The 10,578-nt window shown below is 40.8% G+C and overlaps 1 protein-coding gene across 1 annotated transcript in view; it reads right to left on the minus strand.

The window, feature by feature from the left end:
* LOC133449108 (inactive rhomboid protein 2-like) overlaps positions 1–10,190 on the minus strand; it is a 74,233-nt gene extending 64,043 nt beyond the window's left edge. The window contains exon 1 of the mRNA XM_061728273.1: positions 10,053–10,190. The gene's annotated coding sequence lies outside the window, so the exon portion shown is untranslated. The remainder of the gene's footprint in view (positions 1–10,052) is intronic.
* Between the last annotated feature and the right edge of the window lie 388 nt (positions 10,191–10,578).

Here is a 10,578-nt window from a genome sequence, read left to right on the forward strand (position 1 = left end):
GACAGATCAGTGATATCGGGGACTGATATAAGACAGTAACCCGGATCAATACAGGTATCTGGATGGAAACACGTGTTAATGGAGGAGAGAGGTGAGGAGAGAGGGAGCAGAGCGCCGTTTCCTGGGCGGTTATCGATCAAGTTTGATATTACAAATTAAAAGTGTTTATAACTAAAGTTTTTCTTATAGCTTCACTTGATGCAACTAAGCTGACCGAGTCAGAACTGGGAGGTGGCCATGACAACAAGATAAGGGGATTAATAGTTGATTATCGATAACTGATCATTAAGGATTTTGTTGAACATGTGGATAGGGCTGGGCGATTTTGGACTAAAATAAAATCCCGATTTTTTTTCTCTGAAAACCCGATTTTCGATTTTGATTTCTTTGGTAAAAATACAAAAGACAATGGAATAAATTGTTTCAAATATTTTATCTTTATTTTTAAAGAAAAATAGCAAACAAATTTCCCTATTGGGAATGAAGTGCAATTGAAAGATCCTGTAAATCCTCCTTGAGTTTAGTAAAGTGACAACATTTACAATGTTCTTGACCAAACAAAGATGACTAGACGAGCTCTGTCTGTAATGCAGCTGCAAACAAGGAAAATCGATTTTCCGATTATCCTTTTTTCAACATCGATTGTGATTAATAAATCCGATTTAGATTTAAAATCGATTAATCGCACAGCCCTACATGTGGATGATAAAAGTTCACTGTTCAGAGGTTTTTCTCTACGTTATTTACACTGAAGGTGGCGTTTACTGTTAAGAGAGAGAAACCAAACATTACTGGTCCTCGGTGCTCATTTAACCTTGTAACTAATAATTATCTGCACTCCTATTCCGTCAACTACGGTTTTCTGACCGTCGTCTCAGTCGGTACATTCACATGCACTAACTGAAAGTTGAATTGTTGCCTTAATCTGAACGATTTCAAAGTTTTAAAAGCCGTGTTTACACCTTAGCCGGGGCGAAATGAAGGTCTTGAGATGGAGCCGTTAGTGCCGGATGATGCGTCCTAATCCGAGTTATTCCTGTATGTATAACAACCCAAGCTAGCCGCTGGAATAACAACAGTCACGGCATCACAACAACACGGTGACAGAAGAGGGAGACTGTAGTATGTACGACATTTACAGCGCTGCTGCATCCAGAGCCGGATTAACGCAAAGGCAGACTAGGCACGTGCCTAGGGCCCGACAGGGGGGGGGGCCCAGACAGAGGGAAAAAAAAAAAAAAAAAAAAAAAAAATTCTTTTTTTTTTTTTTTTTTTTGTCTGCACACATATTAATGGTTGATAACATGCCGGTAAAAACCTAAGGCATATATATATGTGCATTATTACTATATTTAGTATACATACATATATATTTACGCATACATACGCACAGGGCCGCCGCAAGGGATGTGCGAACCATGCGACCGCACGGGGCCTGGCGCCCCAAGGGGCCTGGCGCCCCAAGGGGCCTGGCGCTATGGGCCGTTTTTTTTTTTCCCCCAATTTTTTTTTTTTTTCCTTATAAATATCAACAGTCACGTTCCATTACAGACCTAAATGTGTTCTAGTCTGTGCATATCAATAAATATATGTGCAATGATGCGCGTGTCTGTTGTTCAATACAACTGATCAGACCAAGCGCGGACGAAAAGCTAGTCTGATCCAGACGGTGGAGTTGGAACAAACTGTCACACAATGTCGAGAGAACGAGACAGATTCAGGAAATTTCCATCAGGGGATGAAAAAAGAAAAAAACTAAAGAAAATGGAAGAGTTTAATGCCTCTCTGAAAGGCACGTTTGATAAATTTGTTACAAAAATCACAGATCCGCCCGGGTCTCAAGCAGCCATGGGGCCCTGCGTCGAGGTAAGCCCAGATGATGATGAGGCAGGGGAAGGTATCCAGTATTTTGCTAATTGGAGAGTTAAAATTGCGCATATAGACACCGGATCCGACCCGAAAAACCCAAAAATTTCGCGCGCGCTCGCTACGCTCACGCGCGAGGGCCCCCCAGGCTATTTCACACAGGGCCTCGCAAATCTCTCAAACGGCTCTGCATACGCATACACATAGATACATATACACATACAGACATACAGTACATACTACAGCACACTTTGTCTTACTGCAAATTGTATTGGTCTTTGTAGATTTGACTTCTTATTTAACTATTCAATTTAATCAACACATTTAATTAAGATTTTCTGCAAAATGCTCACAATCGATAAGATAAGGATAATTTAATAGCATTTAATAGAGCATTGTAATAACGTATAAATAATAAAAATCTAAAAATAGTCTGATAGACTGTTTAATATACAACACATGACTTATTTTGGAATACAAAGAACCAACTTGACTATGACTATGCTATGTAAAATGTGAATTAACTTTTATTAGTAACTTTGGTAAGTTTAAGATTTCATAAATAACATCGATGGAGGGGGGCCCAAAAATCACAGTCTGCCTAGTGTAGTCCATTTATTTAATCCGGCTCTGGCTGCATCGTTAGCGTCCATTTTTCGCATGCTGTTGTCCTCCTTCGCGCTTGTTTACCAATTGTACCAGAAGAACACCAGCATGGGAGTGCGTGTGGCGCCACCTAGCGTCGGGGAGTCGAACGCACCTCACTCAATAATAGATTGTCTTCTCGCCCATGTTTACTGGAACCGCCAGTTTAATCCTCAGCTAGATTGTTGCCAATAGCTTCATTTAGTTCACTTAGCTTCATTTACTATAACCTTGCGGAGAAAGGACAGCAGTGCAGCACAGCTCACCGCTGGACCGCGGGGCGGAAGACGTAGCCGAGTGCTGCAAGCCCTCGGTGGCATCACCACCTCCACATGGGCAAAGACATGTGGCAACGCTACTGGTTTCCTGCCTCCCTAACGCCGTTTCCTCCTCTACTGCACCACATCAAGCCAAGGCAAGTCTATTTGTATAGCACATTTCCAACACAAGCCAGTCATCATTGTGGGCAACGCTCACATCTGAGAGGTGAAGAAAGAACTGTTTTATGATCAATTACCTTGACTGTTTCGACTAATAGTTGTAGTTCTACTTTGGACACAAACAACTTTCCATCATTGATTTATTTCAATTTATTTCACCCTTTCAAAGAAGAGAAAGAAAAAACAACTGTCCCTATTGGGTTCTGACATAAAAAACAACAAGAATAAAGATTCACACCACCTTCAGCCTTTGCATTGTGATGTAGAATTGGCAAATTGGTTTAATTCACCGTACGAATTGTTACAGATTACTTTTGTAATACTGTATTTGACCCGGTCTTTATATGTTTTGACCGTATAGAAACTTAATTCTTGCCATTGTAAGAATGAGATGAACCTGCTGTACTCTACTGCCCTTACTGTTTAACAACTTGTGCTTTTTATTACTTTACCTCTTTTCTTATCATTTGATTTGTTATTTACTGTTTAAATATGTCTTGCCGCTTTTAATGTCAATGTAAAGCACTTTGAATTACCTTGTGTTGAATTGTGCTCTACAAATAAACTTGCCTTGAAACTGACATTTTAGGAGACAGTTTTTAAACTGCATTACTACAACTATTCTTTTTGACCTTTGCTGTTCTGACTCTGTGGGAACGGAGCTGATCGGGTGTGAGCAGCAGCTGAAAGCGAGCGAAGCCGAGCAGCGAGTGTCTGTAAGGGTGTCGAGGCCTTCGCTAACTTTTCTCAGTCATGGTGACGATCGAAACCGCCCACTCACTCTTCACCCGCGACCACAATCCCCCCAGACGCCTCTGAACGAAACCCCGGGTCTTTAAACGGCACATCGCTCTCCCCGGCGTGAAAACGGCACTCAGACGGCTCAATCAAATCAATGGCTCCACACCAAGCCCATTACGAGAAGTTCACGAAGGACATCTCGCTTGAACAGGCATCAATGCAACCGTTAAGAAACGTAATCTCCACCTCTTTTGTTTCCAAATGTCTGCAAGCTCCGACCTGCAGCGCTGCAGGCGGCTATGAACCCGCACGGCGCCGGCTCTGCTTCCACTCCAGGAATTCCTCACAATCCTTAAATATGACCCATCTGCCGACGGGAAGGGAAAAAAAAGGAAAAAGGAAAAGTCACGCTGCAATTATACGCTGTAATGTGTCACCCGAGCTTCTGCCTGGAGGAATTCACCAGAGAAATCTGCGTCTTTAGTGGCTCGGCTTGCGTTTTCGCTGCACTCTCACGCACCGTCGGGACTTCAGAGCAGCAACAGACGGATCCCGGCGAGGAACGTTCTGTCCACCAGGAACTGGCAGGGAATCCAGGGGAAGCTCGGTGGCACTGTGGGCCGAATCCTCGCTGCACAGAGACGTCTGGGGATCCACGCAGGCCCTTTTAAGGGTTTTACTAGTCTAAAATCTCAGAGTATTTCTGTAGTCTTGGTTTATTTTGAGTTAATGTGTCACGCTCCGTGAGAGCGAAGGGAAAAACAACATCCCAAGAGCCGAAACTTGATCACCCCGTAACTGAAACGGGAAAAAAGAAAAGTGGTGGCACACCTTTTTCTCCTGAGAGGATTATGATGCATCACCTGAAAAACAAGCGGGTTCGAGAGGGGAATACCCATCATGCAAATGGTCAGGCGTGAGAGTTAGAGCTGTGACAGAAACACAGATGCGTTCTGCTCGGCCTCCTGGTCGTGGATCAGCAGCTCTGAGATGCACCTGCATTAAAACCAGCGTGTCTAAAGGTTCCAACAAGTTCAATTTAAGACTTTTTAATACCATTTTCAAATTAAATTTAAGACCAAAAAGACAGTCACGCAATCTGAACCCAATGTCCAGAGAAACTGGCATTTTCGAGCCATTTGCTTGCCTCGTTTTGAGACTACGGTTACTGAAGTCAAGTTGCCAGATCTGACAGGTTCCAGCCCAAATGTGATGTAAAACCCGCCGAAATAATGAAAAAACAGCCCAAATCAAACATTCTCTATGTTAAAACCATAAATTATCAAATGCGTAATAAATTTCAAGTCATAAGCAAATGAAGTCAAAAAAAAAAAAAAAAGTTCAGGCTCCAAACAAAGACTACAATTAAATTGAGTAGATTAAAGCAAATAAAATATCAGAGAGTTTATTGTGTACGTTTCTACTTTTCTCTGTCGTAATGGAAACTTTTTTGTGAATAATTTCTCCTTAATATTTTGTAAATTGCTTTTTCTTCAAGTAATGGCTCACATCACTCCACAAGTACAGTTTAAAAGTGTAATAACCTTCTCTCCCTAAATGCATCACTGGTATTTGTCTCTTTGCACATGTATATATTATTCATTTTTCGGGTTTAGTACTTTTGTACATTGCTCTTTTTTTATATTGCTCTTTTTAATTACTTAGCTATTTATTGGTTATTTTTTTGGGATATACTTTTTTATACCTTTTCATACTTTTATGTATATTTTGCAAAAACTGTCGAGGGTGTGTATGTTTGCTGCTGCACAAGTGAATTTCCCCTCTGGGGGATCAATAAAGTTTATTCTATTCTATTCTGAAAACCAGGAAAAGCCCAAATTTTATCAACCCGCCCAATCCTATAATTTTCAGCCCAGATTTTATCAACTCGCCTAATTGGGCTGAAACCCGCTCAACCTGGCAACCCTGACTGAGGCGCTGTTTAAAAACTGCTAAACAGATTTATTTCTCCTCAAATCGATTTAATAAACTTTCCCTTTTCAAAAAGTGTAAGAAAACTTTTTAATGATGACCTGATAAAATCCCTCTAAAATTAAGACCCTTGGATTGAGATTTATGAGACAAATTAAGACATTTAAAGGCCTTATGTCAGGAAAATTGATTTTAAGACTTCTCAAGGCCCCGCGGCCGCCCTGATAACAGGGTTTGTTTAGTGTTTGTTTGGTGTTTGTGAGCGTCGACTGTGCATGAAAGTTTCTCACGAGGAGGTGGGGCAGGTGTTGTGACCAAAACATCATTATTCAAATCATTCCAGTAATAACAACTACTAGTTTCAGCGTATACGGCGTAGAAATACGAGTTGAAACGCAGAAAGCACCAACTAATTCCCATGATACAACTGTGACTTTTCTCAGACATGAACTGAAACGTTTCTATGAAAAGACAGAAGAAGGAAGAACTGTACCATAAGAAGAACGAAGCCGAGATCAGCAGCGATGACAAGTGAAAAAGCTCGCGGTTCTTTCACCGTCCTCTCACCACCGAGACTCGGGTCACATTCAGGTCCGACGTTCTGGTTGTTGTTACCATGGCAACTCAAGCACACGTGTCATCTTCTGGTTTCCGGTGAAGCCACCAGTGTCAGGGTGGTAACCGAGGTGAACCACGGTGGGCCCTGATCAAGGCCCTTAACCCCCAGAAAACGCTCCCAAGGGTGCTCATAGTCCAACTAGTGATGACTTAAAAGCAGACGACTAAGGGATCCAAGATTCATTATTGTCATTGTTCATATTTCATAACAACAAAATGAAAGGTGCTTCATCACAGGTGCTGGTCCTCATATAAAGTGCAAGTTTAGTATTCAATGCCCCGAAAATTTCCATTTATTTTTTGGAAGGTGATGGCTTTAGGGAAAAAAACTGTTCTTGAGTCTGTTTGTTCTATTAACCCTTGTACTGTCTTTGGGTCAAAATTACCCAATTCTTCTATCTTTCTTTCCTCCTGCTCTCTCCTTCCTTCTTCCTTTCCTCCTTTTTTACCCTCCTTTACTCCCTTTTCTTCCTACCTCCCTTCGGTCATTCGTTCCTTTATTACCTTCTTTGCTTTTCCTTCCTCCTTTCCTTATTTTATCCATTCCTTCCTCCCTCCCTTCTTTCCTTTTCTCCCTTCTTTCCTTATTTTATCCATTACTTCCTTCTTTCTTTCCTTTTCTCCATTCCTTCCTCCCTTTCTTTCTCCCTTCCTTCCATCTTTTCTCCCTTCTTTCCTCCCTTCCTTCTTTTCTACTTTCTTCCTTCCTTCCATTTTTTCTCCCTTCCTTAATTCTTTTCTCCCTTCCTTCCTTACTTCATTCTTTCCTCCCTTCCATCTTTTCTCCCTTCCTTACTCCCTTTCCTACTTCCTTCCTTCTTTTCTCCCGTCACCCTCCCTTGACCCAAAGACAGCACAAGGGTTAAGGTGTTTTTCGTGAGACATATGTTGACAAAAAGATTATTCTGCATCGTCACTGAAGTCCAAGCAATTAAACAATAACTACTTAATTACTATACTTTTGAATACTGAGTTGGAAGTATCTGAACACACAAGTTTCTTCCAGGTATTTGGAACCACCATGGTGTCACCATCCTATCAGCTGTTATTAATATTATTATCAGAATAAACATGGTGGCTAATGTCAGGAAACACTGACGTTTGAATCCCTGCACGCCCCGGGTTAAATAATCCACAGCTTCGATGCCAGAGGTTTGAGAGCGTGTCTTGTGTTAATCACAAAGACATTTCCTTTGGAGAGATTTCAGCTTGAGGCAAAGTTTCTGAATATTTTCCCTTTGGGTCTGACAGAAGGAAGCATTAACTTCATCATGGAAGTCCCCGTTTCCGCCACCGGGAGCTCACCCGCAACTCCTCTCTCTCCTGTCCTTGATTTACAGTAGACTTGGAGTTCTGGAGAGCGTTTTTTTGTGGTCCTGGTCTTGTCTCGGTCTCAGATAACAGAGTCCGCTGCACCAAGGTGACAGAATCTGGTATCAGCAGTTCTTCCTCTTGTTAATGTTCAGTTTTGTAAACTATTTGTATTTTGCATCTGATTTAATGTTTTGGTGCATCTGCATGTGTCTGTATTTAATTACAGTTTTGTGTTTATAACGGCCTTGTTTGACTAAATATATGAATAATATTTGCATATCGTTGTGATTGATTAAGCATCAGTGATGCTGATATACGGTGTAATCTGATTACTATAATGGCAAGTAAATAATGTAATTTCAATCTTTAATATTTAAAATTCAGGTTTCATCTCCAAATTCAGTCCAATTTAAATCAGTAACATTTACCATTCATTCCTTTTCTGAGGTGGAGGGGGGTGTTGGAGCTGGTTATTCTGCTAGAGGACTTTGGGACTAGTTAGTAGTCGTGTCAATCCTTAAAAGCACTGGAGTCAATCCTCCAATAGTGTAGAAATAGCGGTAGTGCAGTCGCCACACAGATCTGATCTCAGCTGATGGATGGAAACATTTCTAGTGAGTTCAACATCATCATCCACTTCTCTGTGTTATTGAGCTGCAGTTGAAAACAAGCTCATATGGAAACTAGAACCAGGATGATGGAATACAATCACGCAGGATCAGGACATTACTAGGTTTGGTCTTGTCCTGGTCTCGGTCTTGAGCTGAACTAGTCTTGTCTTCGTCTGTCCTGGTCTTGGTCTCGGTTTCGGTCTGGAACTGAAGTAGTTATGGTCTTTGTCTGTCTTGGTCTTGATACTCTCTGGTCTTGGTAGTGTCTTGGTTTCGGTCTCTGTGTCCGTCTTAAACTGAACTTCTTGGTCTTGACTTAGTCCATCTTGGTCTTGTTTTGGTCTTGATACTCTCTAATCTTGGTAGTGTCTTGGTCTCGGTCTTGAGATGAACTAGTCTTGGTCTGTCTTGGTCTAACAAGGTCTTGGTCTAGGTTTTGGTCTTTTCTTGGTCTGTCATGGTCTTGGTCTTGATACTCTCTGGTCTGGGTAGTGTCTTGGTCTTGACTACCCGAGTCTAATTTACAGACATTTCTGCAGATTCATCTGAACATTTCTGCAAGAATTGATTCGTCTAGTTGTAACGTCCATGTCTGTAACTAAAACAGCTCATGTTTCCCCTCTAAACTGCCATTGTACTGAGCTCCAGTGATTCTCCAGTGATTCCCCCGGGCCTGTGCAGGAACACCTATCTGGGAGCATTAACCAGGGTTCATACACATGTTTCAAGGTCAAATTCAAGCACTTTCAAGGGTCATTTTCAAAATCTTCAAGCACCTTATCGCGGGGGTAAAATATCTATAGGAATATACATACTCATAATTATTTTTCCCACTTTTTATCACAATTATGTGCATTGCATCGTGCTGTAAACATCTAGTTATGTTTCATCTTACTGATTCTACTATTTCTCCTTGTAATAACTAAACTATACAGGACTGTCTCAGAAAATTAGAATATTGTGATTTTTTTTTTCTTTTTTTTTTTCTTCTTGTAAGCACTTTGAGATTTCCGAATGGAAAGTGCATTATAAATTAAATTCATTATTATTATTATTTTCTGTAATGCAATTACAAAAACATTCATTACAAATCAACTGAAATATTGCAAGCCTTTTATTATTTTAATATTGCTGATCATGGCTTACATCTTAAGAAAACTCAAATATCCTATCTAAAAAAATTAGAATATTCTGGGAATCTTAATCTTAAACTGTAAACCATAATCAGCAATATTAAAATAATAAAAGGCTTGCAATATTTCAGTTGATTTGAATCCAGAATGTATGACATTTTTTTTTTTTTTTAAATTGCATTACAGAAAATAAAGAACTTTATCACAATATTCTAATTTTCTGAGACAGTCCTGTATACTCGAAATTATTTTTTCCACTTTTTAATCACAATTATGTACATTGTACATGTTTCATCTTACTGATTCTACTATTCTTCCTTGTAATAACTAAACTATCCATCTGATTGCAATTTTTAGTTATAATTTCAAGCAGTTTTCAGGCCTTGAAAACACAACATTGAAATTCCAGCACTTTCCAGGATTTCCAGCCCCTGATTAACCCCTGATTGACACATGGCGCCAGTAATTAACTTGAGGGGAGAATCTGCTGGAAGAGGCGGCTCTGGAGCTGCTGGAGCTGCTGGGGCAACAAAGGGCCGGTCCAGACATGTTTATCTGCAGGAAAACCAGCGTTGTTTCAAATCTAACCTCGTTTTCTCTTGTTTTTATCAGCGGAGCAGGAGCGCGCTCCCGCGAGCCAGGTGTCCGGCGCGCGTGCCCGCGACCAAAATTCAAATCTGACCGTTGACCGAAACCACGGCGACGCTTCTCTTTAAACCTCGGGAAACAGGCAGGTGTTGTGCTTTACTCACCTCTGGAGAAGCGCGGCGGGGGTTTGAGTCATTAGAAGAGGTTTATGTGTCCGGTAAATATGTCCGAGGAAGAGTTTGGGGAGAGTCCGAGCTCCGTCTGTCCGTCTGTCACCACTTCCCTCTTTCTCCCGTAGAACAACCGGGGAGCGGGGGGGCGGGGCTAGGAGGGGATGTAGGCGGGGCCAGGAGGGGAGGGGGCGGGGCCTTGCTGCTCCGTCTGTCTGTCTTTTTTTTTTTTTTATTTAAAAGAATTATCGCAAAACGACGACGGAGTATTAGGGCCAAACTAAGACAAAAAATAAAAAAATAAAGTCATAATAATATGAGAATAAAGTCATAATATTACGAGAATAAAGTCGTAATATTAAATATATTATAAATATATAAATAGAACTTCACAAGATGCTCAATATTCCTCATTTTAACACAGGGAGAAGATGCTCTTCCTGTTAGAGTTCTCATAAATTATATTCTCATAATATTACGACTTTATTCTCATAATATTACGACTTTATTCTCATAAATT

Source organism: Cololabis saira, chromosome 1 (genome assembly GCF_033807715.1).
Source record: "Cololabis saira isolate AMF1-May2022 chromosome 1, fColSai1.1, whole genome shotgun sequence".
NCBI classification, from domain to species: domain Eukaryota; kingdom Metazoa; phylum Chordata; class Actinopteri; order Beloniformes; family Belonidae; genus Cololabis; species Cololabis saira.